This window comes from Nuphar pumila, chromosome 6 (genome assembly GCF_984573655.1).
Source record: "Nuphar pumila chromosome 6, dmNupPumi1.hap1.1, whole genome shotgun sequence".
In the NCBI taxonomy this organism is placed as follows: domain Eukaryota; kingdom Viridiplantae; phylum Streptophyta; class Magnoliopsida; order Nymphaeales; family Nymphaeaceae; genus Nuphar; species Nuphar pumila.
Genome location: NC_143254.1, coordinates 102,261,710 through 102,278,491, shown reverse-complemented (window position 1 = coordinate 102,278,491; position 16,782 = coordinate 102,261,710). Strand labels below are relative to the sequence as shown.

The 16,782-nt window shown below is 38.4% G+C and overlaps 1 non-coding gene across 1 annotated transcript; it reads left to right on the top strand.

Annotated features, from left to right (window-relative positions):
• The first annotated feature begins 16,366 nt into the window (after window positions 1-16,366).
• On the top strand, window positions 16,367-16,472 carry LOC149835452 (small nucleolar RNA R71). Its single transcript, XR_016432859.1, has one exon. It is a non-coding gene; the product is annotated as a small nucleolar RNA R71 (small nucleolar RNA).
• The last annotated feature ends 310 nt before the right edge of the window (window positions 16,473-16,782 follow it).

Genomic DNA, 16,782 nt, shown 5'->3' with positions numbered 1-16,782 from the left:
ATTCGACCTCTGATTTGGTCACCGGTTTGACTTCCGATCTACTATCTGTTATCTGTTTGATGCATGACCATTATTGTTGATTTTGATCATATGCTACTAGCTAATTAGTAACTGCATTTACTTAGTGTTTTGAAATTAGGTTTAATTAGTGGATTTGAAATAATTAGCATTGGTAATTGCTTTATAATTAGAATACTTAACTAATTAGTAATTAGTTTTACTTAGTTAAGAAAATGTTGTGAGTTAGTTTTTGATATTACATTTAGTTCTTAAAATTACTTAGTGAGTTGTCATTAGGGTTATATAGTTCATAGTTATCTTACATACATTAGCATTATAGGTTTAGTATAGTTTCTATTAGTATCGTGTACTACTTCTGTTCGTTTGACTTGTGCAGGATCGCACAGGAGTGGAGCGAAAGTGATCGAGTGACACGGAAGCACAAGAGTAGAAGATGTTTGCTTTTATTTTAGAATTAGGAATTTAATTTTGGGTTTGTAAATAATGTCTTTTACACCCTCTGTGTAGGGTATTCATTTGTTGTAATAAGTAGTTAATTAGATTTTCTTTTTTGAACTATTTTTCATTTTGGCAATAAAGAATAGTTTAGTTCTTTGTTTGAATACAAAATATTCTCGTTCTCTGAGTTCGACCTGGTCTCATCCACTAATGAGAACCGGTTTTTATTATTTGATGTCTGGTTTTCACATGTTCTTCATTTAAAAAATCTTTCAAAACTACAACAGATTTCAAAATAGACATCAGAAGTCAAACAAGAAGCATGCAAGGTTCTGACTGGGCGTTCAGTTAAATAGCAGTGCACAAAGTCTCATTAGACAAAATGAACTTGTCGTCAGACCTGATCACTTGTTGTCCAATAGAAGGCTCATCTTGTCATCAAACCTGCCCACTAAGGAATAATTTGTATCCTTTTTCTCGTGCATTTTAATGCATTTTGGATTAAACTAACTTGATCTCTCTTATATAACATAGGTAGGAACTCTTGATACCAGTAGAAAGCGTACCTAGTCCCATCTTAGGATCATCCTATTAGGTAGCTGGGCATTAGGTTCATAGGTTGTCCCAAAGACTGATGGAGCAGTTTGAAAACCTAATGTGAGTGTGTTCCTTAGCAGTTTCCTAATTGCCTTTTCTTGATTACTATTGTCCCATGTGTCAAAATGGCATTTTCAAAAAATATTATCTTTCATGTTATTTCTTTTGCCAAAATGAGTTGATCTTCGAAAATTCATCAGTCGACTATGTGATCTTATGTGATAAGGCGCTTGTTTAATCTCTTGTTGACCATGCTCGACAGAGATCCATACTCATCTACTGAGTTCAAGGGTGTCCCTTGCATAAAATAAGGTACTAGATTAGTCTTTTTACTTAGTGTTGTTCAGTCAAGACTTCTCTGTCTATATAGAAAGGTATCACAAAAAGACTCATGTTAAGCTATGTACATGCCTTAAGCTACAAATTTTTACTCTCATCATCAAATTTTGTCTAAAAGATTATTTTGAAAATAGATTTGATCTCAAAGTAATTCTCATGCTTTTTCAAAATTGATGTGTACTTTTTCATGATTGACCGAGCTTCGCATGCTCAATAACAAAGAGGGGCAATTTGTAGACACCTCAATTTTAACCTAATTGTCTGGAGTCAAATGTCATATTTTTAAAAGATAGTTGCCTAGAGTTTTTTTGGCAAACTCCTAATTTTTCTCACATTTTTTCCTATAAAACAGCATCTTCAAGATTTTTATTCAAAATAAAGTTTATACTAGAGAGCCCTATCTTTTAAATGTGACTAAAATCAAGTCATTTCGATACCGGAATGCAAAGTCATAGTCAAAACAAGTCTATTTGTCTCTCTAAAAAACTTGTTTTCATGTAGGGTTCATTTTGTTTTCTATTTTGACCCTTAAATATTTTTAATTTAATTTTTTATAAAAAAAAATATTTATTAAAGTAAAGGATGTTAGATTTCCAACGCATCAAACTGTACTCCAAAAGTTAGAACGATTAAGGAGTTATGGTAAAAACAAGTTAGCCTATTTAAGCAATTTTCTGCTTTTTTGTATGGCAAGTTAGAAAAATAGACTTGTCTTAGACATTGTCATACATGTTGTTGGACACACTTGAATTGTTGTTAGACAAAATGAATTGTCATCAAACAAAGGCCCAAAGCCCTCGCTTGTCGTCGAACTAGGTCTGCCTTTCGTTAGACAGGGAGTTGCCCATTTTGGCCTGAGACGCACATGAAAAAAAGGATAAGGCTTATCCCACTTACCAAAACCAACAACATTCATGAGTTAAGCTTTCATTAAACCAAACCAAGCCCACCAGCCTGCCAAAAATTAGTTTTATCTAATTACCAAAATACCTTTTAGGTTAAACCTTGCAGCTTAGGCCAATCAGAATTTGACACCTGATTTAGCCGGCCAATCAGATCACATTTGATGTGCAACAGCTAGATCTAGATCATTAGGTCTAAAATCCTTTAGAGCCAGACCTCATATATGAGTTCTGAAGTCCAAATCCACCCTAAACTTTATAAATAGGATCTCCCCTTATCATTCTACCCATCTAGAACCAAAGCGCCACACTAAGAGTCCACCTTAGCCCAATCCACCCTATTATGTTGAACCATCTAGCCCATTTCAACCAGTTCTAGGTCAACCTACTTAGCCTACTTGGTTCACTCTCTTGAACTCGGATCTATGGAGCCCTAGTTGTGCGAAAACTCTGCCGAATTTACCTTGCACTCGTTAGATCATCTAGGAGGGCCACCTAAGCCGGTGGTGAGTCTCATCTTTCCTCATTTTCTCATCTTTTTTTATTTTATCTAGATTTATTGCTTTTAGATTGGTTTGTCTAACTCTTCCTATTTTGCCTCACTAAATACACTCTTTTTTCAACTTCACCATGCTATCAAGCTGTTCTAGGGTTTCATGTTGCCCACGTGGGGCCCTTTAGAGTTGGGGGCCCTGTCCTCGTGCGGTTCTTTGCCTGGATCATTTTATCAGGGCACATAAACACTCAAGATCACCTTCAGCAGATGGGATTTCACCTTGCTTCTAGGTGGCTAATGTGCCTCAATGACATTGAATCGTCTGCACATCTGCTTTGGTTTTGCACTTTCTTTCAAGCTCTTTTTGCTGGAGCATGGCCTCAAATTTTTATGACGGTGGACCTGATCTCTTGTTTCAGACAGCTAATTCTCAGTCTGAGGCAACTAAGAAGATCAAAGAAGTGGAAGAAGGTTTGGAAATGGTGGATCTGCTTAGCCTGGTGGAAGATCTGTGAAGAAAGAAACAATTGTATTTTTTATAAGCAATATAAATCTATGATCCAAATCAGGTTGTCTATTCAGAATGAACTTTTCACTACTGTCTGCTGCTTGGCCTGAGTCTGACGTGTCTTGGATTGGAGCCCCCCCGCCCCCCCCCCCCCCCACCGTCTTGGTCACTACATCAGATTTTGTAGCTCCTAATTTTAGTGGTTTTCTGTTTCTCTTGAGACAGTCCCCTCGTCTTCATCTTCTCTTTGTTCTTTCCAATTATCTGAATATAATTTAATTTTTTCCTTCTAAAAAAAACTGCTCTTATAGTAACTACTTAATATCATTATTTAAAAGAATTGTGGCAAGAGGACAATACTGTGGACCAGTCACACTAAGGCCATTACAAAACTTTGGCCATTGTGATACGTTCAAATTAAAATATTTTGCGCAAGCAGATCTTTGACATGAAACCTTTTTTATTTGAATTAGAGCTATTTTTTGAAAATTAATTTTCTTTTATCATTTGGAAAGTGGCGTTTCATTCTCCACCTCAAGATAGTTTCCCACTATATATATATATATATATATATATATATATATATATATATATATATATGAAAAGACGTAGCTGCCTACCACTTTTCTGGCTTACCGTTAGCGAACAGGTGTTTTTCGCAAATCTGGCCCTACAAATATGTTTGGCATGGTCGATTTGCTAGGAAAAGACATTTGGATCATGTTTTTCTGATAAAAAACATGATTTTTTAAGCCTTAAACAACTATGAAAATCTCACACTGCCTATTGTTAAACCTTATAAAAAACTACCTACATGTCTGAATTGGATAATCCAAGAGTTAATTCCTATAAAATCAAGCATGTAAAACACATACATACGGTCAGATTTAAGAAAAACATAATAAAACCCTTTAAAAGCTTGGTAGGTTGGCAGTAGGCTAGAAAAGAGGTAGTCTGCTACCACCTTATCAGGTATTCAGTATGCACAATTTAGTCAGAATCGGCTCTTGGATCATGTTTTTTCCATGAAAAAACATGTTTCTATGAGTCGGGAAAAACCGATGTGTTTTATAAATATTAACTTTTTTTATGGCTAGAAAAACATGTATACAGGTCGGATTTTGACAATCCAAAGGCCGGTTCTCACTAAATAAAACATGTAGATCACGTCTATGGTGTTAGATATGAGGGAAAAAAAAACAAGAGGGTTCTGCCTCATTTGCTAAGTCATTAATGACTAGCAAATCTTAACCCTATATATATATATATATATATATATATATATATATATAAAAAAAGTTTTCAAAATCGACAGTCTACAATTTTTATAAATATTCAGGCTCAAAAAAATCATGTTTATTCATGATTTAGAAACATGATCTGAGTGTCGTTTTCTAACAAATTGACGCAAGGAAGATTTGCAAAATACACTCCAAAAACCATCGTTTGCTCACGATACTCCTAATTTTTTTTTACAGAAAACAATACTCCTCATTTGCTAAGTCATATTTTTATTACTGTTTATTTTTAATAAAATATGCATTTTTTACTATTCAATTAACAAAAAAAATTATTGGTTAAAAAATAAAAAAAATCTGTATCCTCGTGCCCTATTTTTTTGAAAGTTTTTCAAACTTGGGAGCTGAACTCGCCACACAGTCCTCGTGTCCGCCAATCTTTATAACATAGATTATTAACAACATCACCATCATCACCATTACGACCACCACCACCATCAGTACATTAGCACCACCACCATCAGTACTCATACTTATCTTTTTTTCTTTTTATTTTAGTTTAAATAATTGGTAATTCAAACACTCATCTGATTAAAAATAAAAGCAGCATTCTTTTTTACAAAGTGTGATTTAATTTATACATGTAAACAATAAATAAAAACAAATCCAATCCGGACCTACATGATATGACGTTTAAAACAAGAAACGCTTGATTGGCATAGATATTCGTTGTAGTTTTTTCACAATACAATTAAACATCGCCGATGGTTTTGATACAGGAGACTGTAATGGGACCTTCACTAAATTCTTGACTAATTTTGTAATACAATCTGAGCATTATGCCCTTGATTTATTTAGTGTTTTTGTTGCATTTTAATTAACGTAATAAAAACATGAGGGATTGTTTTTGGTACCCTTGTGAGTAAGGATTCATTATAATATATCACGTTTAAAACAAGAAATGCTTGCCTAAAATTTTCATTATAGTTTTTCACAATAAATTTAAAACATGGCCAATTTCATTAATTAATTCTTGACCAACCGTCTAGAAAGCACAAACTCATGACGTGCAGCTCTCTCTCTCTCTCTCTTTGGTGAGGATGGCTGGGACATGGAGTTATCAATAATAGAGCAGAAACTATTTGTTATATTGAAAAAAGAAATTGTTTGATCAAGGGTTTGACCTTTAGTTTTGAGCATCACAAAAAGCAACTTAGGGTGCGTTTGGTAAGTGGGAAATTTTCCTTTTTATAATTCCCATGGGATCCACATTTCCCTTGTTTGGTTGACACAGAGAAAGTACGAATGGTGTCAGAGTTCCCAAAAAAGCAGCTAAAGTTTTAGCTTGGCAACAATTTTTTTTTGAGAGAGAGAGAGAAAAGAAAGTTCATTGATAAATGAAAAGTTGGGTTGAAGAGGGCTCAACAACCATCATCCGTAAAAAGTACAGAAACAATCAGAATTAAGCAGAGGCTGAATCCAAGTGAGATCTCGGTCTTCCCATTTAGATCTGACCATGGAAATTAACATCGATCAGCAGCTTAGTTCCTTGGAAATTGTAGAGATTCGACCATTGTCATGATTGATCAGATTTCTAAGCATAAGAATTGATGGGAATTCCATTTTTTTATCACCAATTTCCCTCTTACATGTTAGATTCTAATATAACAAAGCATCATTGTCCCTTGGCATGGTGATGCTAGCTTATTACTAATATTTGCTGTAAGATGCTTATTGGCTTACTAATAATTAGTCTATTCAGGATGAATAACACCTAATCTTCATGTGCTCACCCCTTCATCTAAAGTTCAAACTCCTACTGGGTGTGTGGGTGCCTTTAACTAGTGGGCTCTATAAGTGTTTGGGTATCGCCCCCCCCCCCCCCCCCCCCAAAACCCCTGTTCATTACTGATGTTAGGTATAACTTAAACCCAACAATGCTTCACAAAAGAATATGAAAAAAATGAACACTTCCATGGCAATAGCACAATTTTATTTACTAAAGCTACACTTTTATTTGATTTTTTTTATACATGTCCAAAGTCTCGTTTTGATACATATACAAGCATTCACTATATATATGACTAACAAAAAGAAAATGACTCAAAATCTTCTATCATTTTTTGCTCATGTCCTTGTCATTATTATCCTAAACTGCCTGGCAACTAAAATCACCCAGCTTCATTTTGAAAAGCACAATAATTATGAAATGAGCTATTATTATCCAGTAAGTTACCATTTACCATTCTTTTTTCCATTAGTGTTAAGTTTATTTTTAAAATAATCAGTAAAAAACATTGCTTTAGAACAGTCTCATTTGAAATTACAAACCTTTTAGGGTATGTTTGATGGTTTGTCCAGGGTTGGACGAAATGAACAAAAAGAATGGAACAGAACATTGGTTCTGTTCATTCCGTAGTGTTTGTTTGGACCGTACTCAAATGCTATGTTCCAAATGTTCGTTGTTTGATGACAATGTACGAACAACTTGGATAGTCATGGATAATGGGTCGAATAACTTCGTTTTGGATCGTATGACCCGATCTGTCCACCATTTTACATGTTTTAACAAGTTTATTATGTTTTTTTGCTCGGATATGAATCCAATTACGAAATTATATCTAAAATCATGAATTTTGCCCTGAATATGAATTTGAAATTGGACTTTTGCCCCAAATATGGATCTCGAATGAGAATTTTGCCCAAAATATGGATCTTGAATGGGATTTTTGCTCTAAATAAAGATCTCAAATTAGATTTTTGCCCCAAATATGGATCTCGAATTTAATTTTTGTCCTAAATATGGATTTTTGCCTCAAATATGGATCTTGAATTGGATATTTGCTCTGAATATATATTTTTGCATCGAATATGGATCTCAAATTGGATTTTTGCCCCGAATATATGCTATGTTCTCTCTCTCTTCTTTGGAAAATGGGTTGTTATAATGCACTGTGATCTAATCTGGAACAAGTTTAGTTTTAGATTTGATGATTTAAACAGATTAACGCATACAATAGCTAACATGACCTTCATTGTTCTAGTAAACTCTATATATGAAGATAAAAGATTATTCATAACATGACCTTTATTCATCTGCAAAAATTCAACTAGATACAAAAGAGTATGAAAGATATACCAACATCTTTGTTTGTCGTCAACTAGAAAAAAGGAAAGATCTCATGTTTGTCTTCAGACTTGACAAATAAGACCATTAACACTAGAATTTGGAATTCAACCATCCAGAGACACATTTCCAAAAAGCACAAACTACTTGAACAAGTCTTACTTGCAAGATGATGTAAATCTAATCTAACCCATTCAGTATTTCTATGTTTGCATTCATAATCATCACCATTGATCATAGACACCTCATTGTAACTTTGCATTTTATTACAAGACAACACATTTTCCATTTAAATAACCTCAAACATATCCTTGCTATAATTGAAACTAATAAGAATAATGGGTAATTCAAAAATAGAACTGCTCAGTTAGTCTAACAAGAGCATACAGAAACAAATAAAACAAACCCTAAATAGACGTAAGCGAATCAAAGAACGGAAAAATTTGTGAAAGCAAAAAATATAAACCAAATTATTGTGCAAGAACTAATGGGCACAAATTAGACTTCATACCTAAAAAGGTGGTGGAGGGCTCCAACATGTTTGAGTCATTTTTTTTCTTCATTATTATCTGCAATGTATCATATTACCAGCTAATACAAACTTTGTTTGTGCTCTCCTAGGTCTATATTTTTACATGATATGTCTGAGCTTGAGAATTTTTTCACCATTCTAGTAAATTAAATCAATCACTGATCATAAACTAAATGTCAAGTTTCCATGTAAAGTACATTGTTCATATCTGCAATTTACCAATAGATAGACATTTTGAACTCCTTGCTCGACGAGCCCAATGGACTTGACATTTATATTGCAAGAAGCTCAAAATCTGTACTCACATTTGCAAAAAGGTTGTATAAACCTAAATCATAAACCATTTTCAAAAAATCTTGTGCCTGGACACTGCCACAATGGTAAGATTCTAATAACCCCTCTAATATGATATGTCTGAATGCTTGAGAATTTTTTCACCATTCTAGTAAATCAAATCAATCATTGATCAGAAACTAAATGTTGAAGCTCAACTTATAGTTCATTGTTTATAATTCCTAATTCATAATAACAAGAAAACTAGATAGAAAACTTCATAGTTCATAATAACAATGGAAACAATTCATATGATTGTCAAGCAATTGTCATAACAAAAGGATTCCGAAGACAAAAATCCCATTGATACAATAAGATCAGCCACATGCACGATTGGATCATAACAATGACTGGTGTGAGTTTTATGAAACCCTTTTCAAATAATATTTTTAATTAAAATTCAGTGAAAGCCAGACACCAAAAAATAAAAACCGGCTCGCACTAGTGGTGGAGTCCGGGTCGAACTCAGGGAACGAGAAATACTTCGTATTCGAACACACAATCTAAACTACTCTTTATTGCCAAAATGAAAAGAATTGATTAAATAATTAACTAACTACGAGAGTACGGCCTTACGCAGAGGGCTTAAACAAATAATTAAAGTGCCTTATTACAAACCCAATGAATTAAATAAAAGAATTAAAATTCCAATCTAAGAAGAAAAACAAGTCTTTAGTGCTTGAGTCTTTAGTAGTCCCCTTCTTTTGCTTTTCTTATTTGCATATCACTTTGTAGCCCCTCTGAGGGCACTTTTGAGGGCATGAGGAAACACGAAGAGGGCTCTACCGCACGTTCAAATACTTTCCTTGCGGATCACTTTCGACGGACTGGTTGAGAGGAGAGTGGTCTCTCCATGATGAAATCGACCTGCTGCCTTGTTGTGCTGGAAGAAGGAGAAGAATCCACCGGTGAGAAGGAAGGGAGAAGGAGAAGAAGAAGAATAGATGGAGGAAGGAGAACTGGCTGAAGAGAGAGAGAGATGAGAGAGAGAGAGAGAGGGAGCTTCAAAGTGGGCTGCGTCAATTCCAACGTGAGAGAGAGAGCCTTTTTTCTGCTGTAGAAGACTACTTATAATATTAAATTAGGGTAAAAGAAAAAAAAATCAAAACAAGTCCACAATTTTCAATATTTTTCAAAAGACTCATTTTAGTAAAACATGTTTTATTGTCTAAAAACAAACAAACAAACTTCCTACTGATTAAAAATTAGCTAATAAAAACCTAAGCAACTAAACTATGATTAAAACATTCTAACTATAATAGAAACACTAAAAAATATATATATGTAGGGAAAGCTTTGAAAAATACGATTTTCTGATAAAATTCAATTCAATGCAATTTCTCAGAACTAACAATAAAAATGGGTTTTTAGAGCGATTTTAACACGGATCATGCATAAATAATGATTAATAAAATGCAAATATTATGCATGATCAAATACCCCCATGTTTATCGTTTGCTAGTCCTCGAGCAAACTGAAGCAAAAACAAAAATACTAAACTAGACACACAATAAATACCTAACTCACTTTCGTAGGAATCACGGTTGCATTTAGCATATGCAACAAGCCCTTTCAACCTCTGAGTTACCCTAGTGGACGAGTAAGGTCTCGTGAGGGTTTGCAGTGATGCTACCCACAAACATCTGTGTCAAGTATGCATAAGAATTTTAAAACACAAAGCATTAGGCAGTTAAGGAGTTCGTTTCCACAAATATTTCATGCCATTGCATCATCAAAACAGGATTAGAGTCTTCTACTTGCCACCACAGAATAAAATATTTTCTTTCACTTTTCTAAATAGCATAATCATTTATGTTTCATCCTTAGAAATTTAAATACATACATATCATTATTTACTTATCCTCACTCATATGTGTTCTGCACAGGTTTTCTCAATATTTGCTTTTAAGCAATGAACTTTTCTCTTTTACGCTCTTTTCTCTTTCTTGATTTTCAATTTTCCACATTTTTTAATCAATTTTTCTGAGCACTATACCCAATTTCCAGTTTTTGTGACCCGTGTAGCGAGCTTTGGGTCAGTGACTCCCAGGCCAGACGACCTTAGAGCACCAGATACAAAGTATCCCTCAGACTTAATTGCTCGAGTCACTAGACCTTCAAATTTCTATAGTTTACGTATAGTCTACTTCTCTGTCACGTGCAATGTCAATATCTATTAGGCTCTCTATAAAGTCCATGTAACGAGCTTTCGGGTCGATGACTTCAAAACCAGATGGCTTTAGGGCACCAGGTGTAAACACCCCTCAGGCTCTACTTGCTCGAACAAAATAGGCCACAGATATCAACGTAGACAAAGAATTGACTTCCTTTGTTATCCTTTTCAACATGGACTCAAACACTTCAACTTGTGTCTAAGCTCAGCTACTAGGGAGTACAAAGATATCAAACAACTAAACGTATGCTCGTTTCACTTTTTGAGCTCATAAACGCAATATTGTTCATTTGCTTAGTTTTTCAAAAAAAAAAACTGTGCATATCCATACTTGTGTTTCAAAATAAACTCTAACATGCATCTATAATCATTTCTTTGAAATCCACATAAACAACCACAATTTTCTAGATTCGTGTTAGAAAAAGTTTTTCGTGGGGCTTAAAAATTCTCTAAAAACGTTAGATGTTGCAAAGCAGTCATATAAGTTCAAACTCATTCCCTAAAAGCCTAATTTTAATGAGTTGACATAAAAAATGCAAGTATAAAGACATGAAAAGTTTAGGTGTGCAAACTACACCCTCCCCCATGCTTGAATGACACTGTCCTCAGTGGCACTCCCCCATGCTTGTATGAAACTAAGAGGCTGCACTTGAGAACAAAATAATTGGGAGAAAAGAGCAGAAGTCAACTGAGATGACATATGAATGCATGTCCTACGATTACACAAGAGTGCATACCTGATCTAACAAAACACTCATGAGATACAAGAAAGCAAAGCAAAATAACGAAAAAACATTTATGATATTTACTAGATCCTACTAAAAATACAACATACAAACCTGTGCTCCCCCTCATGCATCCACGAGGTTAATAGCCTCAATGTCTTGCTGCACCAACATATCAGAAATGTAGGGCTTCAGTCGCTGCCCATTAACTTTGAAAATGCTACCCGTTCGAGGGTCCAAAAGATCTACCGCTCCATGTGGAAAAACTCTATGGACTATGAATGGTCCATCCCATCTGGACTTCAGCTTCCCTGAAAAAAGATGGAGACGTGAATGATAAAGCCACACCTTTTGACCATGCTCGAACTGCTTCCTCACAATATGTTGATCATGGAAATGCTTGGTTCGAGCCTTGTATATTTTGGCACTCTCGTAGGCTTCATTGCGCAACTCCTCAAGCTCACTCAACTGCAACTTCCTCTCAGCGCCAGCTTGGGCCATATCAAAATTGAACTTCTTGATAGCCCAATATGCCCTATGCTCCAATTCAACAGGAAGGTGGCATGGTTTCCCAAAAACCAATCGGTATGGGGACATGCCAATCGGCGTCTTGAAAGCAGTCCTATAGGCCCAAAGGGCATCATCAAGGCGCTGAGACTAGTCCTTGCGGTCTGGCCGGACGGTTTTTTCAAGAATTCGCTTGATCTCCCTATTGGAGACCTCGACTTGGCCACTAGTCTGTGGGTGGTACGGTGTGGCAATTCGATGATGTACCGAGTATTTCCTAAGTAAGGAAGCTACTTGTACATTACGAAAGTGCGTACCACCATCACTAATGATCGCTCTAGGGACTCCGAACCGACTAAAAATGTTGTGCTTGATAAATCGGAGCACCTCCTTATGATCATTGGCTCGGGTGGCCACAGCCTCGACCCATTTGGAGACATAATCAACCGCCACTAGAATATAAATAAATCCGAACGAAGGCGGGAAAGGACCCATAAAATCAATGCCCCACACATCAAAAATCTCAACAATCAAAATAGGAAAGAGGGGCATCATATCACGCTTGGCGATGCGTCCTGTCTGCTGACAGCGCAAGCACCTCCTATAAAAATTATGGGCATCTCTATGCAGTGTCGGCCACCAAAATCCTGACTGGAGGACCTTCGCGGCGGTCTTTCGACTAGAAAAATGGCCTCCACAAGCCAAGGAATGACAAAATGATAGAATGGAGTCATACTCCTCCTCAGGAACGCACCTCTGAATCATCTGATCTGGGCATAATCGAAACAACTCTGGTTCCTCCCAAAAATAGTGCTTTACCTGCGAGAAAAATCGATCTCTCTCATTGCGGTTCCAGTGCGAAGGGTACTCTCCAGTCACCAAAAAGTTGATGATATGCGCAAACCAAGGCAAATGCTTGACATGAAAGAGTTGCTCATCCGAAAATGAATCATCAATCTGCCCCTGATCGGTGGATGTCTCCACTGTCAGTCTGGATAAATGATCTGCTACAAGATTCTCACATCCACTCTTATCTTGAATCTCGAGATCAAATTCTTGTAACAGAATGATCCATCGAATGAGACGCGGTTTGGCATCCTTTTTACTCATCAAATATCGCAATGCTGCATGATCTGAGTAAATGATGTCCTTGGAGCCTAACAAATATGATCGAAACTTCTCAAGAGCAAAAACCACGGCTAGTAATTCCTTCTCTGTGGTGGTATAATGCATTTGCGCATCAGAGAGGGTCCTACTAGCATAATAAATCACATGAGATCGTCGCTCAATCTTTTGACCGAGAATCGCTCCAACCGCGTAATCTGACGCGTCACACATAATCTCAAATGGCAATGACCACTCAGGAGATCGAAGAATAGGAGCAGTAGTCAGAGCTTCCTTCAGGGCCAAGAATGCCTTCAGACAGGCATCATCAAACACAAACGACTGATCTTTCGTTAGCAGGTTGCACAACGGTCGAGAAATCTGGCTAAAATCCTTAATGAACCTTCTATAAAAATCTGCGTGCCCTAGAAATGATCGCACCTGCCGCACAGAGTTCGGTGGAGCTAATCTAGCAATGGTCTCCACTTTGGCCTTATCAACCTCAATTCCTTTCTCAGACACAATATGTCCAAGAACAATCCCCTGTCTCACCATGAAATGACTCTTTTCCCAACTAAGAATCAGATTTGTCTCCCTACAACGTTGAAGCACACGAGATAATTTTTGGAGACAATCGTCAAATGAAGAGCCATAGACCGAGAAATCGTCCATGAAAATATCCAGGACATCATCCATCATATGTGAGAAGATCGCCATCATGCACCGCTGAAATGTAGCCGGGGCATTACAGAGCCCGAACGGCATTCTCCTATAAGCAAAAGTGCCATATGGACAGGTGAACGTCGTTTTCTCCTGGTCCTCGGGATGAACGGCCACCTGGTTGTATCCTGAATAACCATCCAAGAAACAAAAATACTGCTGACCCGCGAGTTTCTCCAAGATCTGGTCGATGAACGGCAGAGGGAAGTGATCCTTCCTAGTTGCACTGTTCAACTTTCTATAATCTATGCATACTCGCCATCCCGTGGTAGTCCTCATGGGGACACTTTCCCCTTTTTCATTCGTTTCTACAGTGAGCCCAGACTTCTTGGGGACAACCTGGGTAGGGCTCACCCACTGACTGTCGGAGATGGGATAAATGATCCCCGCATCCAACCATTTGACTACCTCCTTCTTTACCACCTCCTTCATATGGGGATTTAGTCTCCTTTGCGCCTCTCTTGAGGGTTTAGCCTCCTCATCCATGATAATCCGATGCATGCAAAAGGAGGGATCTATCCCCTTCAAATCTGCCACCGACCATCCAATCGCCTCTTTATACTCGTGCAAGACCTATAAAAGTTGACACTCCTGTGTGTCAGTCAGGTCTGCGGAAATAATGACAGGGAGAGTCTGATCCTTGCCTAGGAAGGCATACTTGAGTGAGGCCGGTAAGGGCTTCAACTCAAGCTCAGGCAGACTCTCTATGGATGGTCGGGCTGGCTTTTCTGCCAATTCAGGAAGCGGCTCGAAGTGCCAGGTCCAACTCAAATCACTTGTCTGACTCTCTATCGACCCATGGCAATCTTCTTTGAGTGATTCATCAACCTTCTCCTGAGGTGGATCACTCAATAACCAGGTATGCTCTGCTTCTACCAGGTCCTGAATGAAGTCGACCTCGAAAGAAGCCTCATCGCTGGCAGGTCCCATCGCCGCATGAAAAATGTTCAGCCTCATCTTCCTGTTGTCAAATGAGACATCCATCGCACATGTGCGGCAATTAATGCACGCATTGGCAGTGGCCAGAAAGGGGCGTCCAAGAATAATGGGGGTCTGTCGCATATCATTAACTCCCTCCATATCTAAAATGATGAAGTCGACAGGGAAGTAGAAGTCCTCTACCTTGACTAGAACATCTTCCAAAATCCCTCGCGGGACCTTGATTGATCTATCTGCAAGCTGCAGGGTCATAGGTGTTGGCTTCATCTCCTTTAATCCAAATTTGTCATAAAAGAAACCTGGCAAGATATTGACACTTGCCCCAAGGTCGAGCAATGCACGCTCGACAGTGATGTCTCCTATGACACACGAAATAATTGGAGTCCCTGGGTCCTTAAGCTTTGGTGGGGTTTGGTGTTGCAACACCGCACTCACCTGCTCAGTCAAGTATATCTTCTTCGGCACTTGTGACTTAAACCTTCTTTTCTGCGTACAAAGCTCCTTTAGAAACTTTGCGTATGCAGGGACTTGCTGAATGGCATCAAGCAAGGGGAGGTTTATCTGAACGTGCTAGAATATCTCAAGCATCTCCTGCATATTCACTCCATGTTTGCCTAATGACTTCGGCCTCTCTAACGCCTTAGGAAAGGGGGCTTTGGGAATATAGGACTTTGAAGGCTCAGATGGTAGAGCCCTCTCGCTTTCCTAAGGTGGGACGGTAGGGACTGGCTGCTTCTCACTCGTTCTCTCTTTTTCTTCTGCAGCCTCCCTCGCTTGGTATTGCTTCCCATTCCTAAGGGTGATTACCGCTTGAGCCTGCTCTTGATGGGCATCTGTCATATGCAAGCCATGCATCGTCTCCTTACCCCTAGGGTTCACCACCGATTGGCTAGGTAAAGCCCCCTCACTCTGCCTGCTAAGCGCCTCGGCGAGTTGTCCCATTTGTGTCTCAAGCTTCGCAATAGAATGTGTATGGGAGCTCAGATTTGCCTTGATATCCGAGAAAGCTTGCAGCATCTTGTCTTCAAAGGACTGGCTGGACGAAGGCTCCTGAGACTGGGGTTGATTATAAGTAGGTTGAGCTGAAGGGTAGCTAGTTCTCTGAAATCCAGGCGCATAACCGCCTTGCCTGGGTTGGCTTTGGGAAGGGTTGAGGGGTTGGGCTTGTGGATTTCTCCATGAAAAATTAGGATGGTTCCGCCAGCCCGGGTTATATGTACTGGAATATGGATTGGGTGCGGGCCTAGCGAAACTCTGCGCCATCTGAGCTTGCTCCTGGACAAACTCAGGGTACTGTGGCGCAACGGGGCAATCAGCAACATGGTGTGAAGGGCTAGCACACAACGCACACACCTGTAGGACTGGAGAGGGACCCGACAACAACTGATCCAATTTCTGGGACAGTTGGTCGACCTTGTTTTTGCAACTCAAGGTGCATCCCTATCTCAAATATACCAGCCTTCTTCGCGCCATCTTGCATAGGTGTGGCCCTCTCAGATCGTGAAGCAGAAGCATGGTGCATGGAGTTCTCGCTTAAGGTCTCAAAAAGGGCCCATGCTTCATCTTCACTTTTGAGCATAAAAGTGCCCTCACAAGCAGTGTCAACCATTTGACGGTTCTTCTCAGTGAGACCATCATAAAAATATTGCACCAGTTGCCAGCGGGGCACCTCGTGGTGGGGACACTTGCGGAGAAGATCTTTCATCCTCTCCCACGTTTCATGAAACATTTCTCCCTCGATCTGTGAAAAGCTGGTGATGGCTTTTCGATACTGGTTCGTCTTACCAATTGGAAAGTATTTCTTTAAAAACTCCCTTTGCATATGTTCCCAAGTGGTAATTTGAACTGTATCGAGAGCCTTCAGCCAATGCTTGGCTTTATCCTTAAGGGAGAAGGGGAATAACGTCAACCTTAACGCGTCATCTCCAAAATTGTTGATCCGCACCGTAGAGCAGATCTTGAGAAATTCATCGAGATGACGGTATGGGTCTTCGTTGCTAAGGCCATAAAAGGAGGGTAACATCTGGATGACACTGTCCTTGATTTCAAAATGGTTCGCTCCCACATCAGGTCTTGTGATGCA